General features: G+C 35.8%; 1 pseudogene; it reads left to right on the forward strand.

The window, feature by feature from the left end:
• Window positions 1-14,641: 14,641 nt before the first annotated feature.
• The window catches only part of LOC128638053 (3-beta-hydroxysteroid sulfotransferase-like), a 124,780-nt pseudogene continuing 121,500 nt past the window's right edge, over window positions 14,642-17,921 (forward strand).

Below are 17,921 nucleotides of genomic sequence, written 5' to 3' on the forward strand. Positions count from 1 at the left end.
GAAAATTTGGATATCATGTGATGTGAGCTCTCTTTATTTGAATATCCCGCATAATTTGGGACTACTTGCCATAAATGAATATTTAGAGAATGATATATTTTTACGCCCCCTACAGAAACAATTTATTTTACAGCTTATAGCTTTCATTTTACAACATAATTATTTTGTATTTCAGGAAGATTTTTTTTACAGACAAGAGGAACCACCATGGGCATCAGGTTTGCCCCGAATTTTGCCAATATTTATATGGGCATCTTTGAACAACGATATATATATATATATATATATATATATATATATATATATATATATATATATGGATCCTCTTTCAGGGCAAACCTGGTGTACTATGGGCAGTATATAGATGACCTTATACTAGTTTGGAATGGTGATTTAGAATCTGCAACTTTATTCACTCAACATATTAACAATAATGACATGGGTCTAGAATTTACTAGTAATATACAATTACATGAAATAGGTTTTTTAGACCTTTGTTTATCTTTTTCGAAAATTGATGGCTCTATTTTTTCAACCAACCATTTCAAACCTGTAGACTGCAATAGATATTTAGACTATCGTAGCAACCATTATGCTCCATGGAAATGTAATGTCCCTTATGGACAGTTTAAGAGATTGAAAATAAATTGTTGCCACATGGCTGACTTCATAACCCAAAGCAAAATACTAAAAAAGAGGTTCCTTGAAAAAGGATACCCAGTTGATTTAATCGAAAAGAGTTACAACTGTGTGGAAACAGAGGATAGAGAATTATATTTTCCCAAAGAGACCCAAAAATCAAAACAGATGAATAATGAACAAACTAAAACAATGTTCAGAACACAATACAATTCCAACTATAAAGATATCAAAAGAATCCTAAATCCTAACAAAACATTGGAATATTTTGCGTAGAGACCCAATTTTGGGTAATGAACTCACAGAACAACCAAAATGTGTGTATAGATGGGCCCCCACTTTGAAAAATATGTTGGCTCGGAGCAAGGTGGTAGTGAATAAAATTAGGAAACTTGCCACTCCCATTAGAAGTTTTAGGAAAAAAGGAGTTTTAAATGTCTAACAAAGAAATGTAGGATGTGCAGATATGTTAAACAAGGAAAAGATAGTTTTAGATCTCACACTAAAGGAATAAATTACACACTACAAAGTCATGTGACTCTACATACATTCGGCTAGATTACGAGTTTTTGTCGGTAAGGCTGTGCAGTGCTAACGAGCATTTTTTTCTCACCGCTCACTTAAGACAACGCTGGTATTACAGGTTTTTACAAACCCGGCATTAGCCACAGAAAGTGAGCGGAGAGCAAAATTTAGCTCCACATCTCACCTCAATACCAGCGTTGCTTACGGTAGCGGTGAGCTGGCAAAACGTGCTCGTGCATGGTTTCCCCATAGGAATCAATGGGGCAAATTGGGCTGAAAAAAACCCAGCGTTCAGCTCCTAACGCAGCCCCATTGATTCCTATGGTTAAATACTTTTTATGTCTACACCTAACACCCTAACATGAACCCTGAGTCTAAACACCCCTAATCTTACACTTATTAACCCCTAATCTGCCGCCCCCGACATCGCCGATACCTGCATTATATTATTAACCCCTAATCTGCCGCTCCGGACACCCCCGCCACCTACATTATACTAATGAACCCCTAATCTGCTGCCCCCAACATCGCCGAACCCTACATTATATTTATTAACCCCTAATCTGCCGCCCCCAATCTCGCCGCAACCTAAATACATTTATTAACCCCTAATCTGCCGCCCACAATGTCGTCGGCACTATAATAAATATGTTAACCCCTAAACCTAAGTCTAACCTTAACCCTAACACCCCTTAACTTAAATATAATTTAAAATAATCTAAATAAAATTACTACAATTAAATAAATTATTCCTTTTTAAAACTAAATACTTACCTATAAAATAAATTACATTGTAGCTATCTCAGGGTTTATTTTTATTTTACAGGCAACTTTGTATTTATTTTAACTAGGTAGAATAGTTATTAAATAGTTATTAACTATTTAATAACTTCCTAGTTAAAATAAAGACAAATTTACCTGTAAAATAAACCCTAACCTAAGTTACAATTACACCTAACACTACACTATAACTAAATTGATTCCCTAAACTAACTACAATTAATTACAATTAAATTAAATAAACTAAAGTACGAAAAAAACCCACTAAATTACAGAAAATAATAAAATAATTACAAGAATTTTAAACTAATTACACCTAATCTAATCCCCCTAATAAAATAAAAAAGCCCCCCAAAATAAAAAAAAAGCCCTACCCTATACTAAATTACAAATAGCCCTTAAAAGGCCTTTTGCGGGGCATTGCCCCAAAGTAATCAGCTCTTTTACCTGTAAAAAAAAATACAATACCCCCCCAAAACATTACAACCCACCACCCACACACCCAACCCTACATCCAACATGGAGCATCCTCTTCCATCCTACGACTAACACTAAATGACGGTACCTTTAAGTGACCCAAGATGGCGTCCCTTCAATTCCGATTGGCTGGTAGAATTCTATCAGCCAATCGGAATTAAGGTAGAAAAAATCCTATTGGCTGATACAATCAGCCAATAGGATTGAGTTCGCATTCTATTGGCTGATTGGAACAGCCAATAGAATGCAAGCTCAATCCTACGTCAGATGTCTTGAAGATGGACCGGCTCCGCTCCGGATGGATGAAGATAGAAGATGCCGCCTGGACGAAAACTTTTGCTCCTTTGGAGGTCCTCTTCTGCCCGGATCGGATGAAGACTTCTGGCCGTCTGGAGGATCACTTGTGCCCGGTTGGGTGAAGATGTCTCAAGTTAGGGTGATCTTTAAGGGGTTAGTGTTAGGTTTTATTAAGGGGGGATTGGGTGGGTTTTAGAGTAGGGTTGGGTGTGTGGGTGGTGGGTTGTGATGATAGTGGGGTATTGTACTTTTTTTTATAGGTAAAAGAGCTGATTACTTTGGGGCAATGCCCCATAAAAGGCCATTTTAAGGGCTATTTGTAATTTAGTATAGGGTAGGGCTTTTTTATTTTATTAGGGGGATTAGATTAGGTGTAATTAGTTTAAAATTCTTGAAATTATTTTATTATTTTCTGTAATTTAGTTTTTTTTTCGTACTTTAGTTTATTTAATTTAATTGTAATTAATTGTAGTTAGTTTAGGGAATTAATTTAATTATAGTGTAGTGTTAGGTGTAATTCTAACTTAGGTTAGGGTTTATTTTACAGGTAAATTTGTCTTTATTTTAACTAGGAAGATATTAAATAGTTAATAACTATTTAATAACTATTCTACCTAGTTAAAATAAATACAAAGTTGCCTGTAAAATAAAAATAAACCCTGAGATAGCTACAATGTAATTATTAGTTATATTGTAGCTATCTTAGGGTTTATTTTATAGGTAAGTATTTTGTTTTATATAGGAATAATTTATTTAATTGTAGTAATTTTATTTCGTTTAATTTAAATTATATTCAAGTTAGGGGGGTTAGGGTTAGACTTAGGTTTAGGGGTTAATACATTTAGTATAGTGGCGCGACGTTGGGGGCAGCAGATTAGAGGTTAATAAATGTAGGTAGGTGTCGGCGATGTTAGGGACGGCATATTAGGGGTTAATAAAATGTAATTAGTGTTTGTGAGGTGGGAGTGCGGCGGTTTAGGGGTTAATATATTTATTTAAGTGGCGGCGATGTCTGGTTGGCAGATAAGGGGTTAAAAACTTTAGTTAAGTGTTTGCGATGTGGGGGGGGCTTCGGTTTAGGGGTTAATAGGTAGTTTATGGGTGTTAGTATACTTTATAGCACTTTAGTTAAGAGTTTTATGTTACGGCGTTAGCCCATAAAACTCTTAACTGCTGACTTTTAAATGCGGTAGAAGTCTTGACAGGAGAGGGTGTACCGCTCACTTTTTCCAAGACTCGTAATACCGGCGTTAGGAAAATCCCATTGAAAATATAGGATACACAATTGACGTAAGGGGATTTGCGGTATGCTCGAGTCACTGAAAAAAAGTGAGCGGTACACCTGTACCTGCCAGACTCATAATACCAGCGGCGTTAAAAAGCAGCGTTGGGACCTCTTAATGCTGCTTTTTAAGGCTAATGCAAGACTCGTAATCTAGGCAATTGTATATCTACTAACATGTCAACTCTGTGGGATACAATACGTTAGTAGAACCTGTAGAAAAATTAGAGATAGATGGAATGAACAATTCCCGAATATGAAAAATAATGATAAATTCAAGAGTGTATCAAGGCATTGCAATCTAAAACAAAATGGAGATACAAATATTTTTCACATTACTCCAATAAAACAGATCCCTGGATCCTATCTATACGGATTCAATAGACTTAGACAAAGGGAAACCTTTTGGATTTTCAGATTAAATACCCTGTTCCCAAAGGTTTAAACATGAATATGGATTTGGTTGCTTTCCAATAACTTTATTTTTTTGTTATTTTGCTCACACCACATAGAGTGTACATTCGTACACATTATAAGAATGAAAATATCACTCGTTTTTAATATACTATCGGCCAGATTACGAGTTTTGGGGTATGAGGGGTGCGGTGTTAACTTGCTCGTTATTGTCACCGCTCACTTACCTACAGCGCTGGTATTACAGGTATTTACAAACCCGGCTTTAAAAGGCAAGAAGTGAGTGTAGAGCAAAATTGTGCTCCATACCGTACTCCAATACCAGCGCTGTTTAAGTCAGCGGTGAGCTGGTTGTACGCACTCGTGCACGATTTCCACATAAACATCAATGGGGAGAGTCGGCTGAGAAAAAGTCTAACACCTGCAATAAAGCAGCGTAAAGCTCCGTAACGCAGCCCCATTGATTCCTATGGGGAAACACATTTATGTTTACACCTAACACCCTAACATGAACCTCGAGTCTAAACACCCCTAATCTCCCGCCCCTGACATCCCCGCCACCTGCATTATATTTATTAACCCCTAATCTGCTGCTACGGACATCGCCACCACCTACATTATACTTATGAACCCCTAATCTGCGGCCCCTAACATCGCCGACACCTACATTATATTTATTAACCCCTAATCTGCAGCCCACAACATCACCGACACCTACATAATGTTATTAACCCCTAATCTGCCGCCCCAACATCGCCGCCACTATAATAAACATATTAACCCCTAAACTGCCGTACTCCCGCATAGCAAACACTAGTTAAATATTATTAACCTCTAATATGCCGCCCCTAACATTGCCGCCACCTACCTACATTTATTAACCCCTAATCTGCCACCCCAACGTCGCCGCCACTATAATAAACATATTAACCCCTAAACCGCCGTACTCCCACAAACACTAGTTAAATATTATTAACCCCTAATCTGCCGCCCCTAACATCGCCGCCACCTACCCACATTTATTAACCCTTAATCTGCCGCCCCCAACGTCGCCGCCACTATAACTAAATTTATTAACCCCTTAACCTAAGTCTAACCCGAACCCTAACACCCCCTAACAATATAATTCAAATAAATCTAAATAAAACTTACTATTAATAATTAAATAATTCCTATTTAAAACTAAATACTTACCTATAAAATAAACCCTAAACTAGCTACAATATAACTAATAGTTACATTGTAGCTAGCTTAGGGTTTATTTTTATTTTACAGGCAAGTTTGTATTTATTTTAACTAGGTAGAATAGTTACTAAATAGTTATTAACTATTTAATAACTAACTAGCTAAAATAAATACAAATTGACCTGTAAAATAAACCTTAAGTTACAATAACACCTAACACTACACTACAATTAAATAAATTCCCTAAATGAAATACAATTAACTAAACTAAATAAAATTAGCTAAATTACAAAAAAAACCCACTAAATTACAGAAAATTAAATTACAGAAAATAATAAACAAATTGCAAGATATTTAAACTAATTACACCTAATCTAATAGCCCTATTAAAATAAAAAAGCCCCCCCAAAATAAAAAAAAACCCTAGCCTAAACTATCAATAGCCCTTAAAAGGGCCTTTTGCGGGGCATTGCCCCAAAGTAATCAGCTCTTTTACCTGTAAAAAAAAATACAAACAACCCCCCCAACAGTAAAACCCACCACCCACACAACAGCCAATAGAATGCGAGCTCAATCCTATTGGCTGATTGCATCAGCCAATAGGATTTTTTCTACCTTAATTCCGATTGGCTGATAGAATTCTATCAGCCAATCGGAATCTAAGGGACGCCATCTTGGATGATGTCACTTAAAGGAACCTTAATTCGTCTTTAGTCGTCGGAAGAAGAGGATGCTCCGCGTCGGATGTCTTGAAGATGGAGCCGCTCCACGTCGGATGGATGAAGATAGAAGATGCCATCTGGATGAAGATTTATGCCCGTCTGGAGGACCACTTCACCCGGCTTGGATGAAGACTTCTCCGGGCTTCGTTGAGGACTTCGGCCCGGTTGGATGAAGACTTCTGCCGCTTCCTTGAGGATGGATGTCTGGTCTTCAGAACTGTAAGTCGATCTTCAGGGGGTTAGTGTTAGGTTTTTTAAGGATGTATTGGGTGGGTTTTATTTTTAGGTTAGGGTTTGGGCCGCAAAAGAGCTAACTCCTCTTTTAAGGGCAATGCCCATCCAAATGCCCTTTTCAGGGCAATGGGGAGTTTAGGATTTTTTAGATAGTATTTTATTTGGGGGGGTTGGTTGTGTGGGTGGTGGGTTTTACTGTTGGGGGGGCTGTTTGTATTTTTTTTTTACAGGTAAAAGTGCTGATTAATTTGGGGCAATGCCCTGCAAAAGGCCCTTTTAAGGGCTATTGATAGTTTAGGCTAGGGTTTTTTTTATTTTGGGGGGGCTTTTTTTATTTTGATAAGGCTATTAGATTAGGTGTAATTAGTTTAAATATTTTGTAATTTGTTTCATATTTTCTGTAATTTAGTGGGGGGTTTTTGTACTTTAGCTAATTTAATTTATTTAATTGTTGTTAATTTAGTAAATGTATTTAAATATATAGTGTAGTGTTAGGTGTTATTGTAACTTAGGCTAGGTTTTATTTTAGGTACTTTTGTATTTATTTTAGCTAGGTAGTTATTAAATAGTTAATAACTATTTAATAACTATTCTACCTAGTTAAAATAAATACAAACTTGCCTGTAAAATAAAAATAAACCCTAAGCTAGCTACAATGTAACTATTAGTTATATTATAGCTAGCTTAGGGTTTATTTTATAGGTAAGTATTTAGTTTTAAATAGGAATAATTTAGTTAATTATAGGAATTTTTAGTTAGATTTAGTTAAATTATATTTAAGTTAGGGGGTGTTAGGGTTAGACTTAGGTTTAGGGGTTAATAAATGTAGGTAGGTGGCGTCGATGTTAGGGACGGCAGATTAGGGGTTAATAATATTTAACTAATGTTTGCGAGGTGGGAGTGCGGCAGTTTAGGGGTTAATATGTTTATTATAGTGGCGGCGACGTTGGGGGCAGCAGATTAGGGGTTAATAAGTGTAGGTAGTTTGCGGTGACATTGGGGGCGACAGATTAGGGGTTAATAAATATAATGTAGGTGTCGGCGATGTTGGGGCCAGCAGATTAGGGGTTCATAAATATAATGTAGGTGGCAGCGGTGTCCGGAGTGGCAGATTAGGGGTTAAAAAATTTATTTTAGTGTTTCCGATGCAGGAGGGCCTCAGTTTAGGGGTTAATAGGTAGTTTATGGGTGTTAGTGTACTTTTTAGCACTTTAGTTATGAGTTTTATGCTACGGCGTTGTACCATAAAACTCTTAACTACTGACTTTTAAATGCGTTAGGACTCTTGTCGGTAGAGGGTGTACCACTCACTTTTTGGCCTCCCAGGACAGACTCGTAATATCAGCGCTATGGAACTTCCATAGAAAAATGACTTTACGAAGTTGACGTAAGTTGTTTTGCGGTAAGGCCAAAGAAGTGTGCGGTGACCCTAAACCTTCAAGACTCGTAATAGCAGGACCTCTTAACGCTGCTCTTTTACCTTAACCCACAACTCGTAATCTAGCCGAAAGTGTTTGATACATTAAACACTATTTTTATCAAACATTTTTATACACTTCCTTAGGTTTGGGTATCTATGCGGTAACACCAACTAGCATTACTCCATTCCTTTGGATCCATCTACACCAGTCAGCCGAGGAGACGGAGACCTCTGATCTGGTTCCTGACATGGGAGGTGAGTTAGCCAGACTACTCTTGAATAACTGGCCTGCGATTACAGCACTTGAAAGTGCTTCAAGAAATGTGAGTGAAAATTTTTACACCTACTTTCACATTTGTCTTTTTTAAGACTATACTACGCTATGGGCACCCTTTTTTTATTTGTTTTTATCAGATCTTTGTGTGTTGCGCTTTCACACTGACCTATATGGTGCCAAAAAGATCCGAATGCCACTGCCTGCTGCCATATTCTGCATTTGGTTTGCAAACAAATGCCAAATATGAATTTCCTCCCATGCATAGTTTGTTGTGCAAACCCGTTGTCTTGTACCATAAGCAGAGTTTCCAACAGCTCTGTATTTTGTGCAATTGTCTCAGTTTTGGAATTATACCCTGTTGTCCCTCCTGTTGCTTCAGTTTTCTTATAAATAACCCCGTTTCCTAAAGTGTAAACCACCTAAACCAGGGTCAGCAACCTTGGCACCCCAAATGTTTTGGAACTAAATTTCCCTTGATGCTCAGACACACTTTAGTCTGGCTGAGTATCATGAGAAGTGTAGTTCCAAAACATCTGGGGTGCCAAGATTGCTGACCCCCTGACCTAAACCTTTCAAAAAACACAGAAATATGATTTGGACAGCCCCCTGATGCACAATGCCCCAGCCCATGGTTGAAATCCTGGACTGCCTCCAGGCGCTAGATACTAAATGATGGCAGGTTCGCATTAGTAGGTTGCAAACCACAATCCTAAATCATTTTACATTTTTGTGTTTAACAATAACAACAGAAAAGCATGAAAAACACACTTGTCTTTTCTTAGTTGACAAAGATAACTACAATATATTTTGTAGCAATACACTCCAGCCCTCTGTCAGCCAAGAAGTAAAACGCTAGAATAATTATCAAGGTAAAATTCCTCACATAGCTGAGCTCTTAATTGCTAAAGCTCAGAGTATTAAAATGAATTTGTAACTGTATTAATTGTGAAGATGATCTTAATGAGCTGTAACAAGAAATGAAATGTCAGTAAGGCTCATAAAGCCTCATCAAAATAATTATTCATTTAATAGAGTGCTCCTCTGTGCTTCCTAACAGTATTCCTGTGGTTCTTTGGGGATTCTCTCAGCAGAATCCGAGATATCATGGGAAGCTTACACTGAAGTTTAATTACAGGATGGAAGGACACTTGCAATAACTGAACCATTTATTTATTACCAGCTCTTTAAAAGTAAAACATGAAAACGTTCACATTTTTATTAACATTTTTTTCATCATTTTTAAAGGGGTTGAAACACACAAATTATTACAGGGCTTGCGAACTCTGAAAATGTTTTCATAGGGTGCATTCATTTTTATATTGGGTAATGTCACATAAAGCAGGACTGGTACAAGGACTTTGTTCAGTGAGGCAAAGATACATTTGGCCCCCTCCTTGACAAATCACATAGCTTACTGCTTCTTGATCAAATGTTTTATAGCCGTGTTAAACTAGATAGCTATAACATGTTTTATTTATATTTAATTATAGAGAATATAGATTGACATTAATACTCACAAACCACGGAACCCTGACCATCTATCTATCTATCTTTTTATCTATCTATCTATCTATCTATCTATCTATCTATATATATATCTATACACACACATATATATACTGTATATATATACTATATATATATATATATATATATATAGTTGTTTTTTTTCCTCACCTTTAACAATTGCTAAATAATTTTGAGAATGCCCCATTAAAGGTTCATTCTAAAGCAGAAATAAGATACTTTTTATTACACTCTGTCTAACTATAGCCTAGATAACCAATAGAGCGCTCACCCTAGGGCTAGGAATAAAGCATAATATAGAGCTTTTTGAGAAGAAAACAATTCACTTGCTAGTTTTCATAACAAAATATATGAGAATACTGTGAAAATAAAGGATTTAAGTTGTAATTAGACTTAATATCAAGGAAACAAAGGTTTAATAGTGAAAAGAAGGTTTTATGCGTGTGTGTGTACATCTGGGTGTTTGTGTGTGTATGTGTGGGTGGGTGTTTGTGTTTGTCTGGGTGCAAGGAAATTCAGTACGTGACTGAAAGAGTGTATACATATATAGCACTCAACAAACCTACATTTCAGTAACTTCACAAATTTGAACAGAAAGGAGAAATATAAGTGTGAATATTCGGTTAGAGTAGTGTAAAACTTAACTTTTATTAGTTGTAAAAAATTAAAAAAGAAACAACCATAACATTTAAAAACACAGTAGTGGTGGATCTAAATGGCATTAATTATCTGGTGGAGTATAGCGCAATATGGGTGTTTGTGTGTGTGTGTATGTGTGTGTATGTACTGTATGTACTGTATGTGTTTGTGTGTGTGTGTGTGTATATACTGTATGTACCTATGTATGCACACAACTAAATAAAAAAATACTCATACTTGAGCAGAATTTTAGTTCCATTAGCAAAGAACTCTAGAGCTATCAACATGAATTTTATTGCTTATCCCCATAAAAGTCTATGCACCCAAACAATCCAACATATAGTTGTTAGCGTACACTAGACTATTGCTCAAGTGATAAAAAAAAACCCATTAGACTTTGTAAAAACTGAAGAGATATGGAATGCGCTTGAGCAATGTTAATGCCCCATAGCACTTTGGGTTTTTGTAATCTAGCCGAATATATTTAACCCCTGCAAAGAGGATTAAACACATAGGCAAAGTCTCATTTTGAAGAAGGACATGGAAAGTCAGTCAGGAGTAGTAGTAGTAGTACATAGCACTCAATTACTGTAACTCAACTACTACAATAAACCCTTATAAACATCTTACCATAGAAATATACATTATAAGATCTCTCATTTAATATCTAGTTGTGCATCAACTACAATATGGAGCTTCATGTCCATATAGGGTGATAACCAGGAGGACCCTGCACTATCAATTTGTTGTGTGGATGTTAAGCCTCATTGATTCATGTTACTCTTAGGAAATTTTAATTTGCTGCAATTCAGTTAACAATTTCTGACTATCCATTTACATACCAAAATAATTACTTTTCAGGTAAAATATTCATTGAGGTTATAGAGAGCCCTGTGACAGCCATAGCTACCTGTACAGTAACTGATGTGGGCTTAAAATATGGTCACGTTGCATTAGAATATTTGATCTCACTCAGTGATAGGTAAATCTGCTCTTCCCTTAGGCCCAGCCCATTTGAAAGACCATTCCTACAGCAGCTTTTAAAACATTAAAATCTTCACAGCTACCGTCCTTAGTACAATATCCCTTTAAAGGTTCATAGACACATGGGATTGCTTGTACAAATAAGGTGTGATTAACAAAACGTAACTTAGCTCCCTTCCTTAAATTGTGTTTCTGTGTTTAAATATCATATAAATATAAAAGTGCTCTAAATTTCAATACAGCTGCTAAAGAAATCATATTAAAAACAATTATCTCTAACAAATATTTTTTCATACTTTCCCAGTTATGTAGCGCTATCACAGTCACCTATTTTAGTGACTCTCAGGCAGATTAGGAGTTTTGCGTTATGGCTGGCTCATTAATTACTTTACGTTATTTTCACCGATCACCTTTCATAGCGCTGCTATTACAGATTTGCAAAAAAATGGCTTGTGCAGGCGATATGGTTGCGTTGAGCTCCATGCTTCACCTAAATACAAGCTGTGTTTTGACATGCTCGTGCACGATATCCCCATAGACATCAATGGGGAAAACTGGCTAAAAAAAAGCCTAACACCTGCGATCGTGGAATGAAAAACTCTGTAACGCAGCCCCATTGATGTCTATGGGGAAAAAAATGTATGTTTAAACCTAACACCCTAACATAAACCCCGAGTCTAAACACCCCTAATCTGCCGCCCCCAATATCGCTGCCTACATAAATTTATTAACCCCTAATCTGCCGCCCCCAATGTCACTGCCACTTACCTACACTTATTAACCCCTAATCTCCTGCCCCCAACGTCGCTGCCACCTACCTAAACTTATTAACCCCTAATCTGCTGCCCCAATGTCGCTGCCGCCACTATACTAAAGTTATTAACCCTTAAACCTCTGGCCTCTCACATCACTAACACTAAATAAATATATTAACCCCTAACGTAACCCTAATCCTAAATCTAACCATAACGTAACCCTAACCCTAACACCCCCTTACTTTAACATAATTAAAATAATTCTAAATAAAACTTACTATTAATAACTAATAATTCCTATTTAAAAATAAATACTTACCTGTAAAATAAACCCTAAGCTAACTACAATATAACTAATAGTTACATTGTAGCTATCTTAAGTGTTATTTTTATTTTTCACAGGTAAGTTTGTATTTATTTTAACTAGGTAGACTAGTTAGTAAATAGTTACAATGTAACTATTAGTTATTTTGTAGCTAGCTTAGGTTTTATTTTATAGGTAAGTATTTAGTTTTAAATAGAAATTATTTAGGTAATAATAGTTTTATTTAGATTTATTTTACTTATATTTAAGTTAGGGGGTGTTAGGGTTACGTTAGGGTTAGGTTTAGGGGTTAATAGGTTTATTATAGCGGTGGAGTGGGCGGACGGCAGATTAGGGGTTAATAATCTTTAAATAGTGTTTGCGATGCAGGAGGGCAGCGGTTTAGGGGTTAATAGGTTTATTATATTGGTGACAATGTCGGGGAGCGGCGGAATAGGGGTTAATACATTTTCTAAGTGGTGGCTATGTCCGGAGTGGCAGATTAGGGGTTAATAAATTTATTATAGTATTTGTGATGCGTTAGAGCCTCGGTTTAGAGGTTAATAGGTAGTTTATGGGTGTTAGTGCACTTTTTAGGGGTTAATAAATGTATTATAGTGTTTGTGATGCGGTAGAGCCTCGGTTTAGAGGTTAATAGGTAGTTTATGGGTGTTAGTGCACTTTTTGACACTTTAGTTATGAGTTTTATGGTACAGCTTTGTAGCATAAAACTCATAACTACTGACTTTAGATGGTCGTACAGATCTTGTCATTTTACGCTGTACCGCTCACTTTTTGGCCTCACAGCAAAACTCGTAATACCGGTGCTATGAAATTCCCATTGAAAAAGGAACTTTTCTTAAAGTGAGGTACAGACATTGCGTGACGGCCAGAAAAGTGTGCGGTGCACCTATACCTAAAAGACTTGTAATAGCAGCTGTAGGGAAAAAGCATTGTTATGGGCCATAACAATGCTTTTTGAGTCATAACGCAAAACTCGTAATCTAGCTGTTTGTTATTTGTGTGTCACTAAATAACAACCTCAACAGCCGGTTGCAATGACCACTCAATGCAGCATAGGTCTATAGCTCCTTTACAATGGGGAATATATACAGTAGGATCATTCATTGATCCAGCAATCAACCAGTTTTGCTTGTATCTCTTACTGCAATACCCCAACCATAATTAACCTTTATTACACCTAATCCCAACTGCTGTTAATCTCCTACTAATGGGTCCTTCTAAGTCAGTGTTTTTCAACCAGTGTGCCGTGAGAGATCCTCAGGTGTGCCACTGCAGACTGACAACAGTGTGACATATTTTTTAAACTTTGCTTGTTTTTTACTCCCAGTGCAGGGGTAGTTTGTAGGAGGAATGGCATAACAGCACAATACATACAGTATGTGTGTGTTTGTGTGTATGTATATATATATATGCTGTATTAGGCTACAATGTGTGATTTTTTTTAAAATTTTGGGATGGTGGTGTGCCACAGGATTTTTTAATGTAAAAAAGTGTGCCACAGCAAAAAAAATGGTTAAAAATCACTGTTCTAAAGTATTAATTAAACCACTCCCCACTGCAATTAACACTCACCATACTGGGCCTCCCCAATACAATAAAACTGCTACCCCAGCTTCCCTTAGCACCTGATTGACCCCTAAACACAACCACAGTAGAGGTTCTCAAATATAGTTGAAGTCAATTTCAAAAACATGTATTGGATTTTCCTTTTTTGAATGAATCAATGTTTTCCTGTCATACTTGCAGATGTGTGTCCCTCTCACCTGTAAGGCAGTGGTAGTCATCATCCTTATCAGCAAGCATTAGCAAAGAATAAAAAAAACAATATTTCAGTATTAGCCTTCACTTAACAATTGTTAATAATATTTTTTAAACATGTGTATATGCTACTCATTCATATGTATGATAAAATTTGTTTGAGGACAATGGCAATTTAACATTTAATCATTGCAATACCAATATATTTTGTTATATTTAAAATCTGTTCTCTTGAATATATGATAGAAAATATAAAACTGTAGTGTCACTTTAAATAGGAAGCAACCAACAAATGCAAGTAAGAGGGAGGGAGGGGGTTTGGCAAACCTTTATCTTGTTTAGTTTGTAAATGCAAAAGCTCATTCCTTTTACTGGCTCCTTTTCTACATAGACTTTTCAACTTTTCACCAGCTAAACTTCCAAAACAGTCAGTAAATTCCCAGTTTGTTCTTAGTGAACTCAAGGTTTTTCTGAACTGATAATTAAGTTTTTTTTTTTTCTTTGCTGTGTAATATCCTTAGTGCGGTATAAGGTAAGAAAAAAACAAACAATGTTAACTTTTTTTAAATGTATAATAGGCAACAGTGTGAGTAGAGCTGGGTAAATACACTTTCACAACATGAATTCTTCCCATTTTAAAAAATGTGAAAAAATATATATCTATGAATGTTTGCAACTCCGTTGAATTTAATGCTTGGGGAAAATGAAGGCGTTTTAACCCTAAAACATCACTCCTCTTTTTCCCTGGAGACAGGAGCACTGAGATATATATACATCAGCTAACCATCAGGGTACTTGACAAGTAAATTATAAACAATCCACATACTTTAATAAATTATTATATGTTTGTAAAAATAAAATATATATATATATATGTACATATTTTTTTTTACAGTAAAATTGTTATTTTGCTGATTTTTGTTAAAAAGCCATATATTAATCATTGCTACAGAAAGTGTTGTTAAAAAATTAAATAAGAGCATGTTTGTTGGTGTTACGGATATATGATATAAAATAATCAATTTCCAGTTGCAGTGCAGCTCTTGTTTACAATAGCCTGACAATATTTTTTTTTCTATTTTTTTTTTATTTATTTTTTTCTAGATATCGCTAACAAAATATTTTTTAAGGCTTTTAAAGTTTCCTTAATTAAATACTAGCCAATGGGTTTTGTCAGTGTTTTTGTTGTACCTTGATTTTTTGGAATATTTTTGCAAGTATATGAGAGTTATCAATTTAAAACATGTAAATGATTTTACTCAATAAGACTATATTTATTATTATTATTATTATTATTATTACAAAAATAATTAAAGGGACAGTCTAGTCCAAAATAAACTTTCATGATTCAGATAGGGCATGTCATTTTAAACAATTTTCCAATTTACTTTTATCACCAATTTTGCTTTGTTCTCTTGGTATTCTTAGTTGAAAGCTTAACCTAGGAGGTTCATATGCTAATTTCTTAGACCTTGAAGGCCACCTCTTTTCAGAATGCATTTTAACAGTTTTTCACGACTAGAGGGTGTTAGTTCATGTGTTTCATATAGATAACACCGTGCTCATGCACGTGAAGTTATCTGGGAGCAGGCACTGATTGGTTAAACTGCAAGTCTGTCAAAAGAATTGAAATAAAAGGGGCAGTTTGCAGAGGCTTAGATACAAGATAATCACAGAGGTTAAAGGTATATTATTATAACTGTGTTGGTTATGCAAAACTGGGGAATGGGTAATAAAGGGATTATCTATCTTTTAAAACAATAAAAATTCTGGTGTAGACTGTCCCTTTAAGTTAATTGAATACATTATGGGGCCTATTTATGATGATGCGAGCGGACATGACCCGATATTGCGGATCATGTCCTCTGCACATTGATAAATGCCGACAGCATACGCTCTCTGCAATTATCATTGCACCAGCAGTTCTGGTGAACTGCTGGTGCAATACCGCCCCCTGCAGATTTGCGGCCAATTGATCAATCAACCCGATCGTATTGGATCGGGTTGATTTTCGCCGATGTCTGTCTGCCGCCTCCGAGCAGGCGGACAGGTTATGGAGCAGCGGTCTTAGACCGCTGCTTCATAACTTGTGTTTCTGGCGAGCCTGAAGGCTCTCCAGAAACACGGGGCATCAAGCTCCATATGGAGCTTGATAAATATGCCCCTATGACTTAGCGCAGCGATAAATTTGCATCGCTCGTGAGCGCTAACTGCACTCAAGGTAAATCATTAGCACTCCCAGGTTAGTTCTAGTATTACAAGTTGAAAGTAAAAAAAAATAGTGCACAAGTGAAAGGTTCAGGCCTACGGATATTGCAACCGGGCAAACTCTCTCAACATAAACTTCTATGGAGCACACTAAAGAAAGCCTTTTTCTATGTATTCCTCACAAGCTAACCCAAACTTTACATTCCTATGTTCTTCCCCTAAAATAAATTTATTATTTTTATTTAAAATGTGTGTATGTGTATATATATATATATATATATATATATATAACAAAACAACAAAAAATATTGGTGCACATCCAACCACTTAAGTCCACTCTTTCATGGCATATTTGTATATGCTTCTGTCTGACAAATATACTTACATAGCTTCTAATAAGATTGGGATAAACATCTCGCAATAATATGAGCCTATATCTGTGCTGCAAAAACAAATATACTTCTATCTGCTAAATATACTTACATAGTTCAAATAAAATTGGGATTAGCATCTCACAATAATATTGATTTATATTTATGCTGCAAAAAAAAAAAATAAAAAAAAAAAAATTTGCTTTAAAAAATGCCTTTAAATGAAATGGGATCTTAGTCACACAATATGATCAATTAGAATGATACACAATCTCTTCTCTACTCACTACTGTATTGTAAAAATAGAAATAATTTACCATACAAATTTTACACAAAGGACAAGTGATCAATACTGCCAACACAGCTGCTGCAATATAGTGCTCAAGAAATGCACGTGCACATCCCACTTAGGTATGCTCTTCAACAAAGGACACCTCATGCTATTTAAACAAATGTTTCACATAATCTGATCTATTCTGCATATGTTCCTTGAAACAAATATTGACTTTAGTGGGAGTTATATATTGTATATATTTTAAAAAAAGGTCAAACATTTTTTTGTATGTATACTGTAACTAAAAGCCACTTTTTATATGGGAAAAAAATCTCATGAAATGGCTGAATAAGGGACCAATAATGCTATTAATTACCAGATCTTAGCAATACCGTGCATACGTGCTGCCAGCTGTAAATAATATTTCATAATATTTAATCATTTGCATATGAGATCACCTCACAGAACAATAACTCCTACAACAGAAAAACTGGTTCATCTTCAGATTGCATTTGATTCTTAGTGGAAGATTTTTATATAACAAATATTTGCTCTAATATATTAATTTGTGCGAGTGAACTGTTTTTATTTTAAAGGAACAGTAACCATTTTTACATTACAGTATGTGCACAATTAAAGAGGGGATCCTCCAGATGAAATGTTGACTTGACTGTAATAAATAGATTGTATTTTTTTTTAGACATGTCACACACTGCACATTAAAATAGATCATTCTTCTATTTAATTTTTGCGCCAGTGTGACAGTCAGATGCCGCCCTCATGCCAGTGCAGTGCTGGGACTGTGGGACATACAGGGCCAGGGGC

This window comes from Bombina bombina, chromosome 8, assembly GCF_027579735.1.
Source record: "Bombina bombina isolate aBomBom1 chromosome 8, aBomBom1.pri, whole genome shotgun sequence".
Lineage (NCBI taxonomy): Eukaryota > Metazoa > Chordata > Amphibia > Anura > Bombinatoridae > Bombina > Bombina bombina.